This window comes from Heptranchias perlo, chromosome 38, assembly GCF_035084215.1.
Source record: "Heptranchias perlo isolate sHepPer1 chromosome 38, sHepPer1.hap1, whole genome shotgun sequence".
Taxonomy (NCBI): Eukaryota; Metazoa; Chordata; class Chondrichthyes; order Hexanchiformes; family Hexanchidae; genus Heptranchias; species Heptranchias perlo.
Window position 1 is genome coordinate 11,101,308 of NC_090362.1, and position 12,616 is coordinate 11,113,923.

The following is a 12,616-nucleotide window of genomic DNA, read 5'->3' on the forward strand; positions in this document are numbered from 1 at the left end:
ACACCAGGTTGTAGTCCAACAATTTTATTTTAAAATCACAAGCTTTCGGAGATTATCTCCTTCGTCAGGTGAGTGAGTGAAAGGTTCTCAAATCGCATATCTTACATTAGGCTGGGACACCATCACACCAATCAAAGGTGTCGTTGGTGTTCAGACAGGTTCGCCACGGAAAACAGTAGGTCCCAGTATGCTGAATACACATTGTGTCAAATTACACAGACAGAGAGAAAGAGACCCGAAAGGCAGAGAGAGAGAATATTAAAAACAGATAACTTTTTTTCCCCCTTGCTGGTGGGGTTACGTGTAGCGTGACATGAACCCAAGATCCCGGTTGAGGCCGTCCTCATGGGTGCGGAACTTGGCTATCAATTTCTGCTCGACGATTATGCGTTGTCGTGTGTCTCGAAGGCCGCCTTGGAGAACGCTTACCCGAAGATCGGTGGCTGAATGTCCTTGACTGCTAAAGTGTTCCCCGACTGGGAGGGAACCCTCCTGTCTGGCGATTGTTGCACGGTGTCCGTTCATCCGTTGTCGCAGTGTCTGCATGGTCTCGCCAATGTACCATGCTCTGGGGCATCCTTTCCTGCAACGTATGAGGTAGACAACGTTGGCCGAGTCACAGGAGTATGAACCATGTACCTGGTGGGTGGTGTCCTCTCGTGTGATGGTGGTATCCGTGTCGATGATCTGGCATGTCTTGCAGAGGTTGCCGTGGCAGGGTTGTGTGGTGTCGTGGACGTTGTTCTCCTGAAAGCTGGGTAATTTGCTGCGAACGATGGTCTGTTTGAAGGTGAGTAGTGGAGGCGTGGGGATGGCCTTAGCGAGGTGTTCGTCGTCATTGATGACATGTTGAAGGCTGTGGAGAACATGGCGTAGTTTCTCCGCTCTGGGGAAGTACTGGACGACGAAGGGTACTCTGTTGGTTGTGTCCCGTGTTTGTCTTCTGAGGAGGTCTATGCGATTCTTCGCTGTGGCCCGTCGGAACTGTCGATCGACAAGTCGAGCGTCATATCCCGTTCTTACGAGGGCGTCTTTCAGCGTCTGTAGGTGTCCATCGCGTTCCTCCTCGTCTGAGCAGTTCCTGTGTATTCGTAGGGCCTGTCCATAGGGGATGGCCTCTTTGACGTGGTTAGGGTGGAAGCTGGAAAAGTGGAGCATCGTGAGGTTGTCCGTGGGCTTGCGGTAGAGTGAGGTGCTGAGGTGCCCGTCTTTAATGGAGATTTGTGTGTCCAAGAAAGAAACCGATTCTGAGGAGTTTGATGGTGGGATGGAACACTGCGACAACGGATGAACGGACACCGTGCAACAATCGCCAGACAGGAGGATTCCCTCCCAGTCGGGGAACACTTTAGCAGTCAAGGACATTCAGCCACCGATCTTCGGGTAAGCGTTCTCCAAGGCGGCCTTCGAGACACGACAACGCAAAATCGTCGAGCAGAAATTGATAGCCAAGTTCCGCACCCATGAGGACGGCCTCAACCGGGATCTTGGGTTCATGTCACGCTACACGTAACCCCACCAGCAAGGGGAAAAAAAAGTTATCTGTTTTTAATATTCTCTCTCTCTCTGCCTTTCGGGTCGCTTTCTCTCTGTCTGTGTAATTTGACACAATGTGTATTCAGCATACTGGGACCTACTGTTTTCCGTGGCTAACCTGTCTGAACACCAACGACACCTTTGATTGGTGTGATGGTGTCCCAGCCTAATATAAGATATGCGATTTGAGAACCTTTCACTCACTCACCTGACGAAGGAGATAATCTCCGAAAGCTTGTGATTTTAAAATAAAATTGTTGGACTATAACCTGGTGTTGTAAAATTCCTTACATTTGTCCACCCCAGTCCATCACCGGCATCTCCACATCATGGCTACTATCATAAGAAATAGGAGCAGGAGTAGGCCAAATGGCCCCTCGAGCCTGCGCTGCCATTCAATCATATTATGGCTGATCTTCAACCTCAACTCCGCTTTCCCGCCCGATCCCAATATCCCTTGATTCCCCTAGAGTCCAAAAATCTACCCATCTCAGCCTTGAATATATTCATGACTTAGCATCCACAGCCCTCTGGGGTAGAGAATTCCAAAGAGTCACATCCCTCTACGTGAAGAAATTCCTCCTCATCTCAGTCTTGAATGGCCAACCCCTCATCCTGCGACTATGTCCCTTAGTTCTAGACTCTCTAGCCGGGGAAACAATCTTTCCGCATCTACCCTGTCAAGCCCTCTCAAAATCTTATATGTTTCAATGAGATCACCTCTTATTCTTCTAAACTCCAGAGAGTATCGGCCCATTCTACTCAACCTCTCCTCATAGGTCAACCCTCTCTCCGAGGAATTAATCTAGTGAACTTTTGTTGCACTGCCTCTAAGGCAAGTATATCCTTCCTGAGATAAGGAGACCAAAACTGTACGCAGTACTCCAGGTGAGGTCTCACTAAAGCCCTGTACAACTGTAGTAAGACTTCCTTACTCTTGTACTCCAACCCCCTTTATATAAAGCCAACATGCCATTTGCTTTCCTAACTGCCTGCTGTACCTGCATTGTGTTTCTTGTACAAGGACACAAGTCTCTCTGAACACCAACATTTAATAGTTTCTCACCATTTAAAAAATATTCTGTTTTTCTATTCTTCCTACCAAAGTAAATAACCTCACATTTCCCCACATTATACTCCATCTGCCACCTTCTTGCCCACTCACTTAATCTGTCTATATCCCTTTGTAGACTCTGTGTCCTCCTCACAGCTTATTTTCCCTCCAAGCTTTATATCGTCAGCAAACTTGGGTACATTGCACTCTGTCCCTTCATCTAAGTCATTAATATAGATTGTAAACAGCTGAGACCAAAACACTGATCCTTGCAGCACCCAACTAGTTACAGCCTGCTAACCTGAGAATGACCCGTTTATCCCTACTCTCTGTTTTCTGTCCGTTAACCAATCCTCTATCCGTGTTAATATATTACCCCCAACCCCATGAGCCCTTACTTTGTGTAACAACCTTTTATGTGGCACCTTATCGAATGCCTTTTGAAAATCCAAATATTCTACATCCACTGGTTCCCCTTTATCTACCCTGCTAGTTACATCCTCAAAAAACTCTAATAAATTTGTCATGCACGATTTCCCTTTCATAAAACAATGTTGACTCTGCCTAATCATATTATGATTTTCTAAGTGTTCTGTTGCCGCTTCCTTACATTTTCCCGATGACCAATGTCTCCCTCTCTTGAATAGCGTGGTAACATTTGCTATCTTCCAGTCCATTGGGACCATTCCAGAATCAAGAGAATTTTGGAAGATCATAACCAATGCATCCACTATCTCTGCAGCCATCTCTTTTAGAACCCTAGGATGTAGACCATCAGGTCTAGGGGATTTATCGGCTTTTAGTCCCATTACTTTGTCCAGTACTTTTTCTCTGGTGATATTAATCGTTTTAAGTTCCTCACTCTCATTTACCCCTTGGTTCCCCACTACTTTTGGTATGTTTTTGTTATAGCCAAATATTGTTAGTGAAGAAAAACAAGATAGATGAGGAAAGTAAGATGCTCAACGACTGAACTGAATGCAAGCGGAATGGATTGAGACCATAGGCCTACTTTTTCAGAATCTCTTTATTTAGGGATAAGGGTTTTCACATTGAGAGCAACCCATGTTCACCCTACTTGTTTTGTAACTTAGATCCGACAATTATATAAAATATATTATTTTCAAACTGAAGATTCAGAAGTTCATAAATTCCCTATTTACACAATAAATCTAACTTTAAATTCAGATCTCAAGCGCTATCTTGTCCCTCAAGCTCAGGAGATATATTGGGCAATATAAAGTTACTGCCCAAAACAGGCACTTAGTTATACTGAGAACAGCAACATAATTCAGTACTAAATGAAATTAACAGCTGCTGTGTTAACCAGGGTATAAGAAAGTAAACTACAGCAACAGCCAATTCAGTACATTATAGAAGTAGCATTTAGACACTACTGCTTTTTGTGGCCTACTTGTATCCCTTTCCTACTGGCATTTGGAGGTCAGACCAGACCTTAAGTCGGCAGAAACCCAACCTCTGTTTGACAATATAAATTGCGCATATTATATACAATGACAATTTTAAGAGAACCAAATCAGAGTTAGGTTTTATGCTGATGCAAACAGTATAAACTATAGGTAGAATTGTGGCTGCACCTGCTCCAAAGAGCCTGCTGTTCTTTGTGCTCGCCCTGTAATAACCCTCTTCCGAAGAAATTGTGCATGTGACCAGACAAAGCATGACACAATACCAGCAGAAAAGGAATATAAGTAGGTCACAAAAAGCAGTACTAAGTGCTTACTTATATTTCTGGTGAAATGTGATGCACATCAATGTTGTTTTAGTCCAAGAATCAATTTTAATTTTACTTTTAGTCTTGTCTCTGAACTTCAAGTTTTAACCTTATTTTATTTCTTGTCTTCGGCAGAAATTTAGCCCTAGCCATTGTCTAGTCTTTTGTGCCCAAATTTTGGTTATATTTGTTTTTAGACTTGGAGAAAATAAGTAGTCAGCAGTTTTTGCTTTCCATAATTTTGTTCTCGTATTTTCAGGAATTTTTTCCAAAATGTGTATTTAAAAAAATATTGATTGTTGTTTAACTTCTCACACAACTCACCAGGCTCACAAGAAATGTTAAGAAATAATTATATTGAATGACAACGGAGACTTTATTTGTCCATTTCAGTTTCCAACATTTGTTCCAAAAGTCATGGACTACTTAGTGTGTGTTAGCTTTAGTCTCAGATGCGAAGTTTAGTCTTGTTTTAGTTCCAGCCTTCACAAGAAATTTAGTTGATGAAAACACTACTTTCCTCTTCACTTGGTTTCACTCGAAGAGTAGGTGCACATTAAGCTGAGGAATGGTTACGTTCAGGAAATGTTTGACTCTTAGAATCAACATGAATTTCCCCCAGGAAACATGTACACAATGAATGAATGTCCATTAGCAAAGGTGAAAAGGAAAGAAGTCAAGTGTGGAAATTAGGAGAACAAGTGCTTTGCTTTAAAAATTGAGGGGAATGATTGTCGCATCTATCAGGCTAGGTTTCGGTGAATACTTGCTATGTTCATGTCTCTCCCTGTTCACTTCCCGACCCCATTTTCTATGCTTGCCTTTCTCCCCTATTCGCGTTTGGACTACGTCTCTCAGCCCATGACTCTACATGCGCTCTTTCTCTTTTAGTCCAGTGGTGCTGCATCCTTGTTGCTCTTCATACTCCTGAGATGCACGTCCCCATATGTCCCACTTAATAACATCACTGTATGGCAATGGCAGAGATTGGTGGGGTGCAGCTTCAGACTGAATTGGAACCACCAACCAGCAACACGTATTTTCATTACCATCAGAACTTTATCACAAAATCTTGGGCAGTAAATCACACTACATGTGTGAAGTGCAGAAATCTGTGGGATTTGTAATGGGATGTGATGCCATAATGAAATCATTTGCCCTCATTATCCTCCCACTCAATCAAGTATCCAAACAATGTAAAGGTGTAATCTGCAAGATTAGTCAAATCCTAGGGTGTGTTGAAGGTATTTGTTTATAAATCAAAAACAAGTTATTTTAACTTTGTGCAGATTACTGGTGATACCAAATTTAGAACATGGTGTATAATTTTAGGCATTCTACCTTCAGGAAGACATTGATACTTTAGAAAGCATTGAAAGAAAAAACAATAACCCTAATTCCTGGATTTAAGACTTTGTGCTATTAACAGATACTATCACAACAGAAGTTGCTTTTAATGAGCATATGATCCAGGTTTATAAAGATGTAAGATACTAAGATGTAAGCAGGTTATTTAATAACCTGCAATTGTAGAAATAGATCAAGAGGATAAAATTAAGAAGCTTCAGGCAACAGGCAAAGCTCATGATTAGAAGATCTGTCCCTCTCTCTTCCCCCCACCCCTCCATCCAGACAGTAATGGATATGTGGAATACACTCCCAGCAAATGATGTTAAATTTCTTCATCTACATGGCATTAAGCACTTGCATTTATACAGCACCTTTCATGACCACAGGACATTCCAAAGCACTTCACAGCCAGTGAAGTATTTTTGAAGTGTTGTCATTGATGTACCGTAGGGAAACGTGGCAGCCAATTTGCACACAGCAAGATCTCACAAACAGAAATTAGATAAATGACAAAATGATCTGATTTAGATGTTTAGGGAGGATTCCTTGGGGGATAGGAGGTACAGGAGTGCTTCTCCATGCCGCAGAAGGAATCCTTGGGCCTCCCCTACACTGGTACCTTTTTGGACCCCTCCCTCCCCGCCCCCGCCCCCAAGCACTTACATTATCCCGGGCACCATTTCCTTGATTCCCCGGCAGTGGCTGCCCCAGCCCAATTTGCATTCCCAACATCCAGCCCTGACACTGTTCCCACCAGCTTTGGGTGGGAGACTGATTTCAGATATTAAAATCGGCCGAGCCTCACGTCCTTTCAGAGCTCTGGGTGTGCTCCCCGTGCACCGAGCCCACCAATTGACCCCAATATGACTAATAGATACTGAATATTCAATCAATTTCAATGCTTGTATCATGCTATAATAGATGTTGTACAGAAACATGAACTGAAAATGCTTGTGATTAGAGAGAAATGTCTCAGTACTCCAGGCCAAAATCTCAAGATCACTGGATGTCACCAAAAAGTATGAAGAGCTCTTATCAATAGTACACTGTAGGCAAAGACTCCAGTTTAAAGAGGAAATCATATATGAAACAGCAACAATTTTAATAAGTAATCCTTTGTTGTAAAGTGCTTTAGGATGTCCTGAGAATGTGCTAAAATGCTATATAAATGCAAGTTCTTCTCCCGTACTTTCTGTCTTAGATAAGCACAAAGTGAAAACATTGAATTTCTTTATTTTGATCACAGATGGAGATTGAGTGTACACCTTCAACCACATGCTCTCCCAAATACCAATTGCTCCACTAAAAGTAGTGAGATAAGTGGGAGGTAATTTTTCTAGTGCAGGGGTTAAGACTGTTGTAGGGTCACATCCTGCAATATATCATTAAGGGTTTTGAGAGGGACTGCCAGAAGGTCTGCATCTCTCAGTTCCTTAATCTTTGAATACAATACTTCACTAGACTCCTGCACTTGCAGTTGCAACTAGGAAAAGAGAAATGTCCTCGAGTACTGAAGGCTGAGGAGTATGACGAAAGAAATGGAACAAAGTATCATTGATTTCAGGAGACTGATGGATAACCATGCTCTGGCCTATTTTGGTTTACGAAGAGAAAGGGTTTTTAGCCTCATTGGACAGTACAGCACTTTTTCATATCCAGGCTGGAACACTATTTGCCTCTGTTTCTTTCTCCACAGATGCTGCATGACTTGCTGAGCTTTTCCAGCATTTTCTGTTTTTATTTCAGATTTCCAGCATCCACAGTATTTTGCTTTTGCCGTATGTTCCTCAGTAGGTTTGCTCTCATGTGCATACTTAAACTCAGCAACCTTGTCGTGAAGGTCTTTTTATCCCCTTTCTTGAATGCCTTTAAAAATGTCAAGAGGCAGATTAATCCAAAATTGCTACTTCACACTTGCATGTGAAAAAAACCCCTCTTCCAGTTGTTGGAATGTTTTAATTCACCCATGGGGATTCTATATTGTCTCCTAATTACTGACCTCACATGACAATAGAGTCTAATTCACAGCAACATGGAGCAACTGATTTAAAAATATACTCACAGGAATACAACTTAAATCTAGACAGGGAACAATTCAAAATAAATAAATTATGTTCTTCATTGGAAACCCTCCCCTCTTAAATCAATAGCTTACTTTCTTCCTTTTACGGTAGACGTGGTTTTTAAGGAGGACACTTCGGGCGCTAAATTGCGCCGTGTAGCGCCCGTTGTTTCGGCGCGACATGGCCTCTCCGATATCCAAGATGGCGTCTTGGATGCGTACGCACCTTTCCTGCGTGACATGCGCAAGACGCCATCTTGGTATAGGAGTTAGCGTAGGCGCAGATAACGACCGCTGAGATCATGAAAAGTAGGGAGAAAATGGCTTCAGTGTGCAATGCAGATTTAAAGTAATAGACCCTATTTTGGGACATAACGCTCAACTCAACGCACAGTCTTAAACCCAACCATCTGAACGTGTCTTAGAGTGCCTGGAGGACCCCCACCAGCACTATTTAAAGGGAACAAGCAGGATTTACAGATTAGTGACTGGATTATTGCCTCTGGCTGCAGAGACATTTGTAACTGCTTTTGGAGGTCTCCTGGACTTGAATACGAGGGGACATCGCCTAACATTTAGAGCCAGGACATGCAGGAGTGAAGTTAGAAAATGCTTCTACACGCAAAGGGTGAGAGATGTTTGGAAAGCTCTTCTGCAGATGGCAGTTGATGCTAGCTCACTTGTGAAAGTTAAATCTGAGATTGATAGATTTCTGTGAACCAAGGGTATTAAGGGATATGGGGCTAATACGGGTATATGGAGTTAGGTCACATGTCCACCATGATCTCATTGAATGGTGGAACAGGCTCGAGAGGCTAAATGCCACTGCCACTCGCTGCCTCTTGATATGCGCCACCTTCTCCTGCAAGAAAGCAGGCGTGTGTCTGGGTGATGTGCCTGTCATAGTTGAATAGCCGTCAGTGTGTCTGTCCTGTGAGTTGTGGGTGGGCGGCTTGAAACAGTGGTGATGTGTAAGGGTGAGAGGAAGCATCTGGTTGGAAAAGTTGAGTGCTGATGAAAAGAGTTTGTTGGTAAGTGGGGGATGGGGGGTGCATGGTGCAGTTGGTTGGAGACACCACTTGACAGTTGACCTCACTCATCTTGACCACTCATGTCAAAGCATTGAACTTCTTCCTGCACTGCATCCACGTTCATGATGCTGTGCGCCTGACATTGACTTCATCCTCTACTGTCTCTTCGGTATATGTCTGGAGGGCCTCTTGCCGCCCCCACCCCCGCCCCCCAACACTGCGGATATAGGATGTCCCTCTTTCTGTCCAGCTCTTGCACCAAGGCCCCTGGCACATCTGCAGAGAACCTTGGTGCACGCACTCTCGCAGGCCTGGTACAAACTCAGACTGGCAGATTGGTGAGGTCTGGCGTGCAGATTGGAGGATGTGGGATTTAGTGGTTTTAACGTAACTCATCAGTGTGTAAACATAGGAACGGGATCCGCATCTGTGCGTTATGTGTGCAATGTCTGATCTCCGTTCAGACTCCGTGCAGACAGCAGACTGTTATTTTCAGCAAATAACAGGTACCAGCTACCTTTAAGAGATTGGAGCTCTCCTTGCTGGTGGAAATTGCGAATTGCATTGAATCCTGGTTCAATGCTGATTTCCAACGTAGATTGCAGGTAAATCCTCAGGCGTGACGAAAGTCTCGTCCTGCTTGTGCAGGGACCATTGGGCGCAGGGTAATAGCAGATCATGCTACCCCCACCCAAAAACAGGCCCTATCCAATTTTCCCCCCTTCATTTACTACAGCAGCATCTCAATGAGATGTGTAATGAGACCATCCTATCAATATATTTTCAGCATGCATTTACTTGCTAGATGTTAACAGATGGGCTTTATAAGTTAACATGTACAAAGAGTGTGGAAAAATGAATATAAATCCATTTTCTAAAAGCCTGAGCAGGTATAGTACATACTGGAGAGAAAGAAAAGTGCATCAACAAATGCAGCAAAAGCCAGTTTAACATTTCATTATCCTAGTTATTGTACTGGTTTCATTTTGAAATGTATAGTCTACCTGTCTAAAGAAGACGAATTTACAGTTGGTTTAGCCAGCTATTTCAAACAAGCATTCTGGAATGTTTCAGCACACTGCTTGAAATCTCCATGGATCATAATTAAATGCCATTATTCAAAGCACAGAGTATCTAATTAAAATAATAGAGCTACAGATTCTAATAAGAACAAGTTTATCTCCTGACAATGGCTCCATCTTTATTTTATGAATCAACCTACAGATGGGGGAGAAGCTGTAGGTACATTTCATTCTATTTGCTATCTTCAGATAGTGGCAGGAGGCTGTTGTAATAAACCATTTGTGAATCTCTGTAGTTCAAAAGGAAGGAAGACATAGATTGCCATATTTTGGTACATAATGTTTAATATTCTGTAATAAGTTTATGTTCAAAAGCCTAAAACAAAGCAGAACTCTTCACAAAGTTCAACTGTTATGAAAAATGTAACATAATAATCTATTGCTTCAAAATGAACATAAAAAAGTGGGAAAACAAAAAAGTGTCAAACCTTGCAATATTGTGAATATTAATTTTACAAGTTGCTGCTTTATATATATGCATTATAACTATTCAGATAAAACACATTATTCAGAAAAATCATCCCTTTTCATTAGAATAAAAACCACATGCACACTGTCCACTCTCCACTGAACTATTCTATAATACAAAACTGTGCAACAAAATATCACAGGTAATGAAAGATACAAATTGCAGCGTAAAATAAAAAAAGACAACTAGAAACATTATATATAAAATAAACAGAAAGAAGCACTGGGTGGAACACAAAACCTCCTGCCTCAGTGGAGTTGCAACTATTTTACGTTTTGTTCCCTGAGTAATTAATCCCCTCCAGTTACCCATATATCAAGGGGAGAATAAATATACATAATCCTCAGAAGAGTGGAAAGGCTACCTCCACTTAGACATACACAGTTCTGAGGGCCAACCATGTATCCCCTTCAAACACAGCAAGACCTTATAAAACATGGGGCAGACAGTGCTCAAAAACAAAGCTATTCATTTGAGATTTGTAGGAGAATTATTCCAGGTTTAAATATTAAGCAAGATGTTGAAAATCAACAAAGAAAGGAAAGGTATTGGGAAATGTTTAACAAATCTTTGTAAATACTCCCTAATCTTAACAGCAGGAAAATTTAAAGAGATGGTTGGGAGAATATTGTGGGTAGCATAATGTTGGTGTTCTGATACAACAACTAGGACTAATGCAGCCTTCCAATACATTCACAACATTCACTATGTAACATACATAAGGTACATTATTCCATTTTTGACTATTATAATTCTTCCATAAATATGACATTTGTACATCAGACCACACATTTCTTCTTCACCTCACACTCCATTTTTCCAGGCATCATTCCTTGTCTAATAAAGGAGGCAAGTGACCACTTCCCTCTTTCATTGCCACTCTAACTAGTTTTTGGGAGACGTCGGAAGTGAAACGAGGGAGGAGCCCATCTTCCACGTTCCTTATCCACCACCACCCCCCCACCCCGGGAAATACAAATGCAATCCAGTGTTTCATCATTCTGTTCACTCCTTGGTGTCTTCAAGGCTGCGTAGTACTTCCAGCGATGGCGATCATAAACCTGCCATCTCTTAATCACTACCTCCCGATTTAACTTGTCTTCTTTTAGTAGTGCCTGAACTATGGGCCTCGGCCCTTCACCTTGGTTGGTGGGCTCTTACAAAACGTTTTAATTGCAGAAAGTCTACTTAATAAATTATTGAAAGAATATAGCACAGCAAAATTCAACCTAACCTTTCAGCAAAAAAATAAGCTTATTGCCTCATTAACTTTATCGTTGCTTCTACTGATAAGATATTTGAGTACAGAGTTTTACTGTTGTTGTAGCAATAAAGAAAGATAGAGGTTTGAAATTGGCATTAAAAAATGTCAATGATATTTAATTACACTCATACCACCATTGCACTTCCTCTCTATTCAGCTGGACTGGAATGGGTCAAATTCTTCAAATATGTACTTATAGAAATTATTGTACACAAATAAGTTCAAAGAGGCCAACATACAAACACTGTATAGTTCTTAAATCAACTTAACCAAGATACACGTGACAGGTCTCCTAGCAAGTTACAGTTGCACCATCTACTCTTCAAATTACTTCCTGTGGCTGCAATGAGTAGACCTTGCAAAAATAGGTGAATAAGTTTGGCTGTATTTGAAATTCACAGCTAATGAAAACCACCGGATGGAAATAATTACTCAAGATGCATCAATCTCTAAAAGGATAGTGCCAGCGTTGCAATATCATGACAAGGAAACATTAAGAATGGAAGAATATCATCCCAATTGAATTCTGCATGAATGGCTCAAGAAACAAGCAAAACAAAACAAAACGGACCTCTTCTAATGTGAAAGCTTTAAATAAAGTTAAAGAATGACTTACCTCAGATGGTGACAGATATGGAAGAAAGTCTTATGAGATTTGCTCCACAGAGCCAACTGTTGCCCCGGGCCTGCAATTACATAGTGACAGTTGATGTAGGAAATTTGAATGGGAAATGTTGACATACCAATTTACAATAGGAAAAATTGATGCAAAATGTGAGCAAAAATCATGACAACAGGAATCATGCTCTGTGATTTTTATACTAATGTAAAGAATCTTACAACACCAGGTTATAGTCCAACTATTTTATTTGAAAATCACAAGCTTTCGGAGGCTTTCCCCTTCGTCAGGTGAATGTGGAAATCCTTGAACGTTTCCTACAGGACCACCGAATATACAAACGGCCAGAACACAAATCAGAGAGAGGGAGAAACATCCGAAAGGAAGAGAAAGTCAAGCGTCATATCCCGTTCT

At 41.6% G+C, this 12,616-nt stretch overlaps 1 protein-coding gene across 1 annotated transcript in view; it reads right to left on the reverse strand.

Annotated features, from left to right (window-relative positions):
- Nucleotides 1-12,273, reverse strand: part of otud7a (OTU deubiquitinase 7A) — a 105,850-nt gene extending 93,577 nt beyond the window's left edge. Inside the window, exon 1 of the mRNA XM_067973429.1 lies at nucleotides 12,200-12,273. The gene's annotated coding sequence lies outside the window, so the exon portion shown is untranslated. The remainder of the gene's footprint in view (nucleotides 1-12,199) is intronic.
- Nucleotides 12,274-12,616: the final 343 nt, after the last annotated feature.